Raw genomic sequence first — 14,738 nt, 5'->3', positions numbered from 1 at the left:
GATCGGCTTCATTAGCAGCACTAGCGAAGGAATCGCTCGATCGGGTTCAGTTAACAGCCATTGATCGATCGCTCGGGTTCAGTAACGCGTAGCCTGCAGTGCAATCGCTCGGGTTCAGTTAGAGCCCAACGCCTCGCTCGGGTTCAGTTAGAGCCAACGCCTCGCACACACGCGTGTACGTGTATGAGAGAAACGCGCATTGCTCGGCCCCCGACCTCCCACCATAACCGGGAACTCCCTGAAATTTTCCTCCCCTCGCTTCTACCATGGTTTTTTCCATCATGGATGGCCCAAAGAATGTCATGCAGCTGCGTCTCCGGCCAGCCCAGGACGAAAAGCCCATTTTCTGTCATGATTTTTTGTCATAGAAGTAGGAGCCCACCACATCTATGATGATACCGGGTTTTGTCACAATTATCGTCATAGAAGTGTCATATGTATGACAGAAAAAATTTCATTCGGCCCAAAATGTCACGGATGTGTCTTTTTTTGTAGTGGGAGAACTACTCCCTCCTCGTCATGGAGAGCACCGGGATGATGAAGATGGCCACCGGAGAGGGATTCCCCCTCCGGCAGGGTGCCGGAACGGGTCTAGATTGGCTTTCGGTGGCTACGGCGACTTCTGGCGGCGGAACTCCCGATCTATTGTGCTCCCTGATCGTTTTAGGGTATATGGAGATATATAGGCGGAAGAAGTATGTCAGGGGGGCCACGAGGGGCCCACAAGGGTGGAGGGCGCGCCCAGGGGGGTGGGCGCGCCCCCTACCTCATGGCTTCCTCATTGCTCCCCTTACGTGGACTCCAAGTCTCCCGGGTTGCTTTCCTTCTCAAAATAAGTTCCGTGAAGTTTCAGCTCAATTGGACTCCGTTTGATTTTCCTTTTCTGCGAAACACTGAAACAAGGGAAAAACAGAAACTGGCACTGGGCTCTAGGTTAATAGGTTAGTCCCAAAAATCATATAAAATAGCATATAAATGCATATAAAACATCCAAGGTTGATAATATAATAGCATGGAACAATAAACAATTATAGATATGTTGGAGACGTATCAATGCCCGAGGGGGCCATTGTTGGGGAACGTAGTAATTTCAAAAAAATTCCTACGCACACGCAAGATCATGGTGATGCATAGCAACGAGAGGGGAGAGTGTGATCTACGTACCCTTGTAGACTGACAGCAGAAGCGTTAGCACAACGCGGTTGATGTAGTCGTACGTCTTCACGGCCCGACTGATCAAGCACCGAAACTACGGCACCTCCGAGTTCTAGCACACGTTCAGCTCAATGACGATCCCCGGACTCCGATCCAACAAAGTGTCGGGGAAGAGTTCCGTCAGCACGATGGCGTGGTGACGATCTTGATGTACTACCGTCGCAGGGCTTCGCCTAAGCACCGCTACAATATTATCGAGGACTATGGTTGAAGGGGGCACCGCACACGGTTAAGAATATGATCACGTGGATCAACTTGTGTGTCTAGGGGTGCCCCCTGCCCCGTATATAAAGGATCAAAGGGGGGGTGCGGCCGGCCAGGAGGAGGGCGCGCCAGGAGGAGTCCTACTCCCACCGGGAGTAGGATTCCCCCCTTTCCTAGTTGGAATAGGATTTGGGAGGGGGAAAGAGGAGAGAGAGAAGGAAGGGGGGCGCCGCCCCCCCTCTCCTTATCCTATTCGGACTACGGGGGGAGGGGCGCGCGGCCCAGCCCTGGCCACCTCTCCTCTCTTCCACTAAAGCCCACTAAGGCCCAGATACCTCCCGGGGGGTTCCGGTAACCTCCTGGTACTCTGGTAAAATCCCGATTTCACCCGGACCACTTCCGATATCCAAATATAGGCTTCCAATATATTAATCTTTATGTCTCAACCATTTCGAGACTCCTCGTCATGTCCGTGATCACATCCGGGACTCCGAACAAACTTCGGTATATCAAAATGCATAAACTCATAATATAACTGTCATCGAAACCTTAAGCGTGCGAACCCTACGGGTTCGAGAACAATGTAGACATGACCGAGACACGTCTCCGGTCAATAACCAATAGCGGAACCTGGATGCTCATATTGGCTCCTACATATTCTACGAAGATCTTTTATCGGTCAGACCGCATAACAACATACATTGTTCCCTTTGTCATCGGTATGTTACTTGCCCGAGATTCGATTGTCGGTATCTCAATACCTAGTTCAATCTCGTTACCGGCAAGTCTCTTTACTCGTTCTGTAATACATCATCTCACAACTAACTCATTAGTTGCAATGCTTGCAAGGCTTATGTGATGTGCATTACCGAGAGGGCCCAGAGATACCTCTCCGACAATCGGAGTGACAAATCCTAATCTCGAAATACGCCAACCCAACATGTACCTTTGGAGACACTTGTAGAGCACATTTATAATCACCCGGTTACGTTGTGACGTTTGGTAGCACACAAAGTGTTCCTCCGGCAAACGGGAGTTGCATAATCTCATAGTCATAGGAACATGTATAAGTCATGAAGAAAGCAATAGCAACATACTAAACGATCGGGTGCTAAGCTAATGGAATGGGTCATGTCAATCAGATCATTCACCTAATGATGTGATCTCGTTAATCAAATAACAACTCTTTGTCCATGGTTAGGAAACATAACCATCTTTGATTAACAAGCTAGTCAAGTAGAGGCATACTAGTGACACTCTGTTTGTCTATGTATTCACACATGTATTATGTTTCCGGTTAATACAATTCTAGCATGAATAATAAACATTTATCATGATATAAGGAAATAAATAATAACTTTATTATTGCCTCTAGGGCATATTTCCTTCAGTCTCCCACTTGCAGTAGAGTCAATAATCTAGATTACACAGTAATGATTCTAACACCCATGGAGCCTTGGTGCTGATCATGTTTTGCTCGTGGAAGAGGCTTAGTCAATGGTTCTGCTACATTCAGATCCGTATGTATCTTGCAAATCTCTATGTCTCCCACCTGGACTAGATCCCGGATGGAATTGAAGCGTCTCTTGATGTGCTTGGTTCTCTTGTGAAATCTGGATTCCTTTGCCAAGGCAATTGCACCAGTATTGTTGTAGGATCTAGAAGTAGATGTGTCTAGAGGGGGGTGATTAGACACTTTGTGCTAAAGTTGCAATTTTTAAGCTTTTTCGGTTTAAGTGGAGTTTAGGCATAATTTCAACACACACAATACATATCAAGCAAGTTTGCAAAGAGTATATGAGCAGCGGAATGTAAAGCATGCAACTTGCAAGAATGTAAAGGGAAGGGTTTGGAGAATTCAAACGCTATTGGAGACACGGATGTTTTTCCCGTGGTTCGGATAGGTGGTGCTATCCTACATCCACGTTGATGGAGACTTCAACCCACGAAGGGTAACGGTTGCGCGAGTCCACACAGGGCTCCACCCAAGGGTAACGGTTAGTCCACACAGGGCTCCACCCACGAAGGGTCCACGAAGAAGCAACCACCCACAAAGGGTCCACGAAGAAGCAACCTTGTCTATCCCACCATGGCCATCGCCCACGAAGGACTTGCCTCACTAGTGGTAGATCTTCACGAAGTAGGCGATCTCCTTGCCCTTACAAACTCCTTGGTTCAACTCCACAATCTTGTCGGAGGCTCCCAAGTGACACCTAGCCAATCTAGGAGACACCACTCTCCAAGAAGTAACAAATGGTGTGTAGGTAATGAACTCCTTGCTCTTGTGCTTCAAATGATAGTCTCCCCAACACTCAACTCTCTCTCATAGGATTTGGATTTGGTGGAAAGAAGATTTGAGTGGAAAGCAACTTGGGAAGGCTAGAGATCAAGATTCATATGGTAGGAATGGAATGTCTTGGTCTCAACACATGAGTAGGTGGTTCTCTCTCAGAACATATGAGTAGGAATGGTGTGTGTGTTCTGATGGCTCTCTCACTTAATGAGAAGGAGGTGGAGGGGTATATATAGCCTCCACACAAAATCCAACTGTTACACAGTTTTCCAATCTCGGTGGGACCGAATAAATAAACTCAGTCTGACCGAAGTAGTAAACCTAGTGACCGTTAGGAGTTTCGGTGGGACTGACATGCAACTCAGTAGGACCGATTCGGTTAGGGTTTGGGCATAACGTAATCTCGGTGAGACCGATTACACAAACTCGGTGAGACCAAATTTGGTAATTAGCTAACCAGAGAGTTGGTCAGGTAAACTCGGTGGGACCGATTTGCTCTTTCGGTGAGACCGAGTGGAACTCGGTGAGACCGAAAAGTTACAAAGGGGAAACACTGAGTTTACATTGCAATCTCGGTGGGACCGATTACATAAACTCGGTGGGACCGAGAATATTGCAATGGGTAACAGAGAGTTTGCAAGCCCATCTCGGTGAGACCGAGATCCTTATCGGTAGAACCGAATTGCTAGGGTTTGGTAGTGGCTAATGACAAGTGAAACTCGGTGGCGCCGGATAGGAAGAATCGGTAGGACCGAGTTTGGCTTAGGGTTTAGGTCATATGTGGATATGGGAAAGTAGTTGAGGATTTTGGAGCATATCATTAAGCACATGAAGCAAGAGGCTCATTAAGCAACACCTCATCCCTCCTTGATAGTATTGGCTTTTCCTATGGACTCAATGTGATCTTGGATCACTAAAATGTAAAATGAAGAGTCTTGAGCTTGAAGCTTTAGCCAATCCTTTGTCCTTGGCATCTAAGGAGTTCCCACAACCTTTAGTCCATGCCACTCCATTGTTGAACTTATCTGAAACATGCTAGATAGAAATGTTAGTCCAACAAGAGATATGTTGTCATCAATTATCAAAACCACCTAGGGAGCACTTGTGCTTTCAATCTCCCCCTTTTTGGTAATTGATGGCAACACACATCAAAGCTTTAGATAAAGATATAAAGAACAGCAAATAAAGCTTTGGAAGAACATGTAGCAAGCATAGGCTCCCCCTACATGTATGCACTCATGTAAATATGAAATATAGAGGCATGTGAGAGCATAAACATGACAGAGTAGGCAATGTGTTACATGTATCTTGGCCATATGCATCAGAGCAAAAGATTATCAAGGAAAATACCTTCATGCTCATGAGTCCTTCTTGCAAACAGTATGTACATAAGCAAGAACTCCTCATACTCATGACTTTGATGCATATACTTACCTTGTGGTCTTGGGTTGGCTTAGGATGGAATGAACCTGCACAAACAAGGTTAGATAACACAGGTACGTCCACTAGCCAGAGCAAACAAAAGAAACCACAAGAATACCAAGACTGGGATGACATGTAGAGAGTGAGTACAAGGTACCATATTGGATTCAACATGTCCCCAAAAATAAAGATATGCAATGAATTTGGCTGATTTTTTCCCTTAGGTGTCTTGCTCCCCCTGAATCTTACATGGGATATTGGGAGAAGATAGGAAACAGAAAATCAGAGCTGAAGGATATTAATAGAACTTAATTCAAATGAGTTTATATGAACATGTCTTTCCCCCAAAAAGACATGTGGCATCTCTCCTCTTGAACATCAAGCATCTGGGATCCTCGAGACTTTCTCTCCCCCTTGAGGCTTTCTCTCCCCCTTGAGGTCTCTCTCTCCCCCTTAATACTTTCTCTCTTGTAGGTTTGGTCCTTGAGACTGTTTCTCTCCCTTGATGTGATCTCTCTCTGCTACAAGCTTTGATGTGATCTCTCTCTCCCCCTTTGACATCAATTTCCAAGAAGGTTTTTCCTGGAATCCGCCAAATAGGTTTGGTCCTTGAGATTCAGCACAAAGCAGAGGATAAAATTGTGATGCTTGTGGAGGACAAGATCATTGAGTGGAGCTGGATCCGAAGAAATGTAGAACAAGTGGCAAACTGTTTTTCTGATTGCAAAGTCGGTGGCACCGAGTGGCATATTTCGGTGGTACCGAAAAGATTCGGTTGGACCAAAATTTGCAAGTCGGTGAAACCGAGTTTACACAGAGAAAAACACTTGTCACCTCAGCTCACTAGGCAAGTAAGATCTCACAAAGATTTGCAAAGAATTAGCTGAAGGATTTTCAAGGAATTTGATGCAGAAATATGCAGAACAAGAGCAAAAAGAAAAAAGAGTGAAAGTTTCTAGATGAAGTTTTTTTTTGTGTGTGAGAGAGAAGGAAACAAATATGCAAGGAACAGATGCAATAACAAGAGAACTTCATCTAGAATTGGGCGGTGACATAGTCACCTATGTTAGAGTATATTGACTTAGGAGTCAAGTGAGGACACTTGATCATAGGTCATACTCATCGTTTAAGCTCAAAATGGGGTTACCATTTTTCGTTTAAGCATTTTGTTGTATTCACATCTTGTTGAGTTGCTTTGACTCATGTCTTGGAGTAAAGCTTCTCTAAGATGGAATAACATACCTTGGGTGGTGGTGTGGTTCTTGCTCATGTAGTTGAACTTGTGTGGGTGCTCAAGGTTGATGTAGCTCATCAAGAGTTGGGAGCACCACTTGGAGTTTGAGTTCATCCACCTACATGGGTTAGTTCTTTGCAAGGAAGAGCACTTGTGTATCCAAAAATGACAATCATGAAGCTCAACATAGAATTTGTCAAAGGATATGTTTGAATGGTTTTGTGCTTCCTTGTCTTCAACCACCATTGTGTAGAGTCTTGGTGATGTAGAGATTGCTCAAGATGTGAGTGAGTCGCAATCTCATGGAATTAGATTCAACCAAGCACCTACATGGGTTAGACAACATGCAAGGTACAAATGTATCCAAGACATAAGATGGTTATCATAAGAGATATATCATGGATTAGTCATAAGCTCATGTCTTGCATGTATCCAATGGAGTTTCTACTCCAAGTTCGAAGCATCAATGATGTTCAATTCTCCTCTCAACCTGCAAAACACTTTCTCATCAAGTGGTTTAGTGAATATGTCCGCTAATTGCTTATCGGTGCGAACATGCTTAAGATTGATGTCACCCTTAGCAACATGATCTCGAATGAAATGATGACGAACTTCAATATGCTTAGTTCGAGAATGTTGTACAGGATTATGACCAATTTTGATAGCACTTTCATTATCACAAAGCAGTGGAACATGTTTCACATAAATCCCATAATCTTTAAGAGTTTGAGTCATCCAAAGTAATTGAGCGCAACATGAACCAGCGGCAATGTATTCAGCTTCGGCGGTGGATAAGGATACCGAGTTTTGTTTCTTGGAAGACCAAGACACAAGAGACCTACCAAGAAATTGACAAGTACCCGAAGTGGACTTTCTATCAACCTTGTCTCCGGCATAATCCGAGTCGGAATAGCCAACAAGATCAAAAGAAGACCTCTTAGGATACCAAATGCCAAAATTTGGTGTATGGATTAAATATCGCACTATCCTTTTCACAGCCTTAAGATGACAATCTTTAGGAGCAGCTTGATATCGTGCACACATGCATACACTTAGCATAATATCGGGACGTGGAGCACATAGGTATAACAATAAACCAATCATAGAGCGATAAACCTTTTGATCAATTGGTTCACCATCTTTGGTTAAATCATTATGTCCACTAGTGGGCATGGGTGTAGACATACCTTTGCATTCTTGCACATTGAACTTCTTGAATAAGTCCTTGGTGTACTTTGTTTGAGAGACAAATGTACCTTCCTTAGTTTGCTTGATTTGCAACCCAAGAAAGAATTTGAGTTCACTCATCATAGACATCTCAAACTTCTCTGACATTAGCTTTCCAAACTTTTCACTAAAGAGAGGGTTAGTTGAACCAAATATGATGTCATCAACATAAATTTGGCATACAAATAATTCTCCATTAACCCTTTTAGTAAAAAGAGTAGAGTCAATTTTACCAATTTCAAAACCACTTGTAGTAAGGAACTTGGTCAAGCATTTATACCATGCTCTAGGAGCTTGTTTAAGACCATAAAGAGCTTCGTGAAGTTTGTAAACATGATTTGGTTTCTTAGGATTGACAAAGCCGGGAGGTTGTTTGACATAAACTTCCTCCTCTATTTCTCCATTTAGAAAAAGCACTTTTAATGTCCATTTGGTACAACGTGATATTATGGTGATTAGCATAGGCAAGTAAGATGCGAATGGACTCAAGTCTAGCAATGGGAGCATACGTCTCACCATAGTCCATACCTTCGACTTGTGTGTATCCTTGGGCGACGAGACGTGCTTTGTTGCGGACCACTTGTCCATCTTCATCTTGCTTGTTGCGAAACACCCATTTGGTACCAATGATGTTGTGGTTGTTGTCGGGCTTCTCAACCAATGTCCAAACTTGGTTTCTCTCAAAATTATGTAGCTCTTCATGCATAGCGTCTATCCAATCCGGATCTTCCAATGCTTCTTCAACCTTCATTGGTTCAATGCTAGAGATGAATGAATAGTTTTCACAAAAGTTAGCTAAACGAGTTTTTGAGCGAGTGATTCTCCCGGTTTGTATATCATTGAGGATTTGCTTGACGGGATGATCTTTGGCAATTCTTGCTCGAACTCGTGAGAGCTTTTGCTTGGGTCTTTGTTGAACATCTTCTTCATCTTGTTCTTCTTCTTGGCCTTCTTCATTGTTGACGTCGTCGTTCTCTTGTCGTGGTGGAGAAGGAGGTTGTTGATGTTCATCTTGACGTATTTCCTCGTTTTCTTCATCTTGATGTGTCCCACTTGTGGATGCTTCCGTGTCGATTCTTGGTTCACCTTGTCGTGAAGTAGAAGCTTCCACTTGGACGGATGAAGTACTCTCCTTCACCTCCGTTGGACGAATTTTTCCAATGGACAAGTCTCGAATTGCTTCTGAAGGGTCTTTGTCTCCTACATCAATTGGCAGTTGCTCTACTTGCGAGCCATTAGATTCATCAAACTTCACATCTACCGTCTCTTCAACCTTTCGGGTGAAATTGTTGTAGACACGGTAAGTGTGAGAGTTTGATCCATAACCAAGTAGAAAACCTTCATGAGATTTAGGAGCAAACTTTGAACGACGATGCTTATCAAGAATGTAGCACTTTGAGCCGAATACCCGAAAGTATCCAACTTGAGGCTTGTTACTGGTGAGGAGCTCATATGCCGTCTTGCCGATTAGCTTGTGAAGATATAAGCGATTTGTTGCGTGACAAGCTGTCTCGACCGCTTCTGCCCAAAAGTGCTTTGGCGTCTTGTATTCATCAAGCATCGTTCTTGCCATTTCGATGAGCGTCCGGTTCTTCCTCTCAACAAATCCATTTTGTTGAGGTGTGTATGTGGCCGAGAACTCGTGTGAAATCCCTTCTTCGTCAAGAAAGGTGTCCACATTTGCGTTCTTGAACTCCGTTCCATTGTCACTCCGAACCTTCTTGATCTTCACATCAAACTGATTTTGGGCTTTCCTAGCGAAGTTTCTGAAGATCTTCTGGACCTGCGACTTGTCATTAAGAAAGAACACCCACGTAAATCTTGAAAAATCATCAACTATAACTAGACCAAAAGAATTTCCACCGAGACTCTTGTAGGCGTTGGGACCAAAAAGATCCATGTGAAGTAGCTCGAGTGGTCTCCTTGTGGTCATGATGTTCTTCACGGGATGTCTTCCTCCAACCTGTTTACCTGCTTGACAAGCACTGCAAAGTCTATCCTTATCAAATATGACATCATTAATTCCAAGGATATGATTTCCTTTAATAAGCTTGTCAAGGTTTCTCATGCCAACGTGACCTAGTCGTCTATGCCACAACCAACCTTTTGAGGATTTAGCAACAAAGCAAGTTTTAGGTTGTGCCTTTTTAGAGAAATCGACAATGTAAAGATCACCTCTACGCATACCTGTAAAGACCATTTTATGATTGTCTCGACGAAATACTTGGCAATCTACCTCAGTAAATAGGACATTCAAACCGAAATCAGCAAGTCTAGATACTGAAAGTAAGTTGTAGCCAAGAGATTCAACGAGCATGACATTTTGAATGGAACTATCATGTGAGATGGCCACCTTACCAAGGCCAACCACTTTACCCTTTGAATTATCACCAAAGGTGACATATTTTCGAGGGCCGTTGTTTTCGGCAAGCTCACGAAACATCTCTTCATCTCCAGTCATATGATCAGTACATCCACTATCAAGAACCCATTCCTTTCCTCCTGATTCATATCCCCGAAGATTTGCCATAAGATCAAAATGTCTCATTGCATCGTTGAGATCGAAGTCACTATCATCATCATCATAATATTCATGTTCATCATGATCTTGTGATTCATCATTTCCTAGAGAGAGTAATTCATCAGACAAATGATCATCAAAGTGGTCACTTTTATGAATTCTTATAGCTTTGAGTATGATATCATTAATGATTCCAACATATCCTTTAGCATGCTTAAGATTGGCAAGTTCAAGAAGACATTTACCAAAACTAGGATCACTAGAGTTCATCTTACTCAAGGCAATGGATTTATGGAGAATTTCATCCAAAGTTTTCAAGGAATGATTGGGAAACCTTTCCTCAAGAAATTTCCATATAGTATAGGCGCAATTTTGAGTAGGCAAACTAGCAATCAAATTTTTGGGCAATCCTCTAATGATGAGCTCGATAGTTCTAAGATTGCGAATCATGTCAATATCTTCATCTAGGGTAGGATGCAAGGGATCAATATGGGGTGCACAAGGGCTAGCAATATACTTGTTCAAATGATATTGATTGAAGATTACAAGCATCTCATTTTTCCACTCATGAAAATACTTTCCATCAAGAATAGGCACTCTATGTCTAAGACTCCCTAGAGTAGACACATCCATCTTCCTCCAATGGTGATTAAACCAAGGCAATGGAGACCAAAGCTCTGATACCACTTGTAGGATCTAGAAGTAGATGTGTCTAGAGGGGGGTGATTAGACACTTTGTGCTAAAGTTGCAATTTTTAAGCTTTTTCGGTTTAAGTGGAGTTTAGGCATAATTTCAACACACACAATACATATCAAGCAAGTATGCAAAGAGTATATGAGCAGCGGAATGTAAAGCATGCAACTTGCAAGAATGTAAAGGGAAGGGTTTGGAGAATTCAAACGCTATTGGAGACACGGATGTTTTTCCCGTGGTTCGGATAGGTGGTGCTATCCTACATCCACGTTGATGGAGACTTCAACCCACGAAGGGTAACGGTTGCGCGAGTCCACACAGGGCTCCACCCAAGGGTAACGGTTAGTCCACACAGGGCTCCACCCACGAAGGGTCCACGAAGAAGCAACCACCCACAAAGGGTCCACGAAGAAGCAACCTTGTCTATCCCACCATGGCCATCGCCCACGAAGGACTTGCCTCACTAGCGGTAGATCTTCACGAAGTAGGCGATCTCCTTGCCCTTACAAACTCCTTGGTTCAACTCCACAATCTTGTCGGAGGCTCCCAAGTGACACCTAGCCAATCTAGGAGACACCACTCTCCAAGAAGTAACAAATGGTGTGTAGGTAATGAACTCCTTGCTCTTGTGCTTCAAATGATAGTCTCCCCAACACTCAACTCTCTCTCATAGGATTTGGATTTGGTGGAAATAATATTTGAGTGGAAAGCAACTTGGGAAGGCTAGAGATCAAGATTCATATGGTAGGAATGGAATGTCTTGGTCTCAACACATGAGTAGGTGGTTCTCTCTCAGAACATATGAGTAGGAATGGTGTGTGTGTTCTGATGGCTCTCTCACTTAATGAGAAGGAGGTGGAGGGGTATATATAGCCTCCACACAAAATCCAACCGTTACACAGTTTTCCAATCTCGGTGGGACCGAATAAATAAACTCGGTCTGACCGAAGTAGTAAACCTAGTGACCGTTAGGAGTTTCGGTGGGACTGACATGCAACTCGGTAGGACCGATTCGGTTAGGGTTTGGGCATAACGTAATCTCGGTGAGACCGATTACACAAACTCGGTGAGACCGAATTTGGTAATTAGCTAACCAGAGAGTTGGTCAGGTAAACTCGGTGGGACCGATTTGCTCTTTCGGTGAGACCGAGTGGAACTCGGTGAGACCGAAAAGTTACAAAGGGGAAACACTGAGTTTACATTGCAATCTCGGTGGGACCGATTACACAAACTCGGTGGGACCGAGAATATTGCAATGGGTAACAGAGAGTTTGCAAGCCCATCTCGGTGAGACCGAGATCCTTATCGGTAGAACCGAATTGCTAGGGTTTGGTAGTGGCTAATGACAAGTGAAACTCGGTGGCGCCGGATAGGAAGAATCGGTAGGACCGAGTTTGGCTTAGGGTTTAGGTCATATGTGGATATGGGAAAGTAGTTGAGGATTTTGGAGCATATCATTAAGCACATGAAGCAAGAGGCTCATTAAGCAACACCTCATCCCTCCTTGATAGTATTGGCTTTTCCTATGGACTCAATGTGATCTTGGATCACTAAAATGTAAAATGAAGAGTCTTGAGCTTGAAGCTTTAGCCAATCCTTTGTCCTTGGCATCTAAGGAGTTCCCACAACCTTTAGTCCATGCCACTCCATTGTTGAACTTATCTGAAACATGCTAGATAGAAATGTTAGTCCAACAAGAGATATGTTGTCATCAATTATCAAAACCACCTAGGGAGCACTTGTGCTTTCAGTTGTCACAAAAGATTTTCATTGGACCCGATGCACTAGGTATGACACCTAGATCGGATATGAACTCCTTCATCCAGACTCCTTCATTTGTTACTTCCGAAGCAGCTATGTATTCCGATTCACACGTAGATCCCGTCACGACTTTGTTTAGAACTACACCAACTGACAGCTCCACCATTTAATGTAGACACATATCGGGTTTGCGATTTAGAATCGTCCGGATCAGTGTCAAAGCTCGCATCAACGTAACCATTTACGATGAGCTCTTTGTCACCTCCATAAACGAGAAACATATCCTTAGTCCTTTTCAGGTATTTCAGGATGTTCTTGACCGGTGTCCAGTGATCCACTCCTGGATTACTTTGGTACCTCCCTGCTAGACTTATAGCAAGGCACACATCAGGTCTGGTACACAGCATTGCATACATGATAGAGCCTATGGCTGAAGCATAGGGAACATCTTTCATTTTCTCTCTATCTTCTGCAGTGGTCGGGCATTGAGTCTTACTCAACTTCACACCTTGTAACACAGGCAAGAACCCTTTCTTTGCTTGATCCATTTTGAACTTCTTCAAAACTTTGTCAAGGTATGTGCTTTGTGAAAGTCCAATTAAGCGCCTTGATCTATCTCTATAGATCTTAATGCCTAATATGTAAGCAGCTTCACCGAGGTCTTTCACTGAAAAACTCTTATTCAAGTATCCCTTTATGCTATCCAGAAATTCTATATCATTTCCAATTAGTAATATGTCATCCACATATAATATCAGAAATGCTACAGAGCTCCCACTCACTTTCTTGTAAATACAGGCTTCTCCAAAAGTCTGTATAAAACCAAATGCTTTGATCACACTATCAAAGCGTTTATTCCAACTCCGAGAGGCTTGCACCAGTCCATAAATGGATCGCTGGAGCTTGCACACTTTTTTAGCTCCCTTTGGATCGACAAAACCTTCTGGTTGCATCATATACAACTCTTCTTCCAGAAATCCATTCAGGAATGCAGTTTTGACATCCATCTGCCAAATTTCATAATCATAAAATGCGGCAATTGCTAACATGATTCGGACAGACTTAAGCATCGCTACGGGTGAGAAGGTCTCATCGTAGTCAATCCCTTGAACTTGCCGAAAACCTTTTGCGACAAGTCGAGCTTTGTAGACAATAATATTACCATCAGCGCCAGTCTTCTTCTTGAAGATCCATTTATTCTCAATTGCTTGCCGATCATTGGGCAAGTCAACCAAAGTCCATACTTTGTTCTCATACATGGATCCCATCTCAGATTTCATGGCTTCAAGCCATTTTTCAGAATCTGGGCTCACCATCGCTTCTTCATAGTTCGTAGGTTCATCATGATCTAGTAGCATGACTTCCAGAACAGGATTACCGTACCACTCTAGCGCGGATCTCACTCTGGTTGATCTACGAGGTTCAGTAGTATCTTGTTCTGAAGTTTCATGATCATTATCATTAGCTTCCTCACTAATTGGTGTACGTGTCGCAGAAACAGGTTTCTATGATGTACTACTTTCCAATAAGGGAGTAGGTACAGTTACCTCGTCAAGTTCTACTTTCCTCCCACTCACTTCTTTCGAGAGAAACTCCTTCTCCAGAAAGTTTCCAAATTTAGCAACAAAAGTCTTGCCTTCGTATCTGTGATAGAAGGTGTATCCAATAGTTTCCTTTGGATATCCTATGAAGACACATTTCTCCGATCTGGGTTCGAGCTTATCAGGTTGAAGCTTTTTCACATAAGCATCGCAGCCCCAAACTTTCAGAAACGACAACTTTGGTTTCTTGCCAAACCACAGTTCATAAGGCGTCGTCTCAACGGATTTTGATGGTGCCCTATTTAACGTGAATGCGGCCGTCTCTAGAGCGTATCCCCAAAACGATAGCGGTAAATCAGTAAGAGACATCATAGATCGCACCATATCTAGTAAAGTATGATTACGACGTTCGGACACACCATTACGCTATGGTGTTCCGGGTGGCGTGAGTTGCGAAACTATTCCATATTGTTTCAAATGTACACCAAACTCGTAACTCAAATATTCTCCTCCACGATCAGATCGTAGGAATTTTATTTTCTTGTTACGATGATTTTCAACTTCACTCTGAAATTCTTTGAACTTTTCAAACGTTTCAGACTTGTGTTTCATTAAGTAGATATACC

Source organism: Triticum dicoccoides, chromosome 2A, assembly GCF_002162155.2.
Source record: "Triticum dicoccoides isolate Atlit2015 ecotype Zavitan chromosome 2A, WEW_v2.0, whole genome shotgun sequence".
In the NCBI taxonomy this organism is placed as follows: domain Eukaryota; kingdom Viridiplantae; phylum Streptophyta; class Magnoliopsida; order Poales; family Poaceae; genus Triticum; species Triticum dicoccoides.
This window is presented reverse-complemented; position numbering follows the sequence as displayed.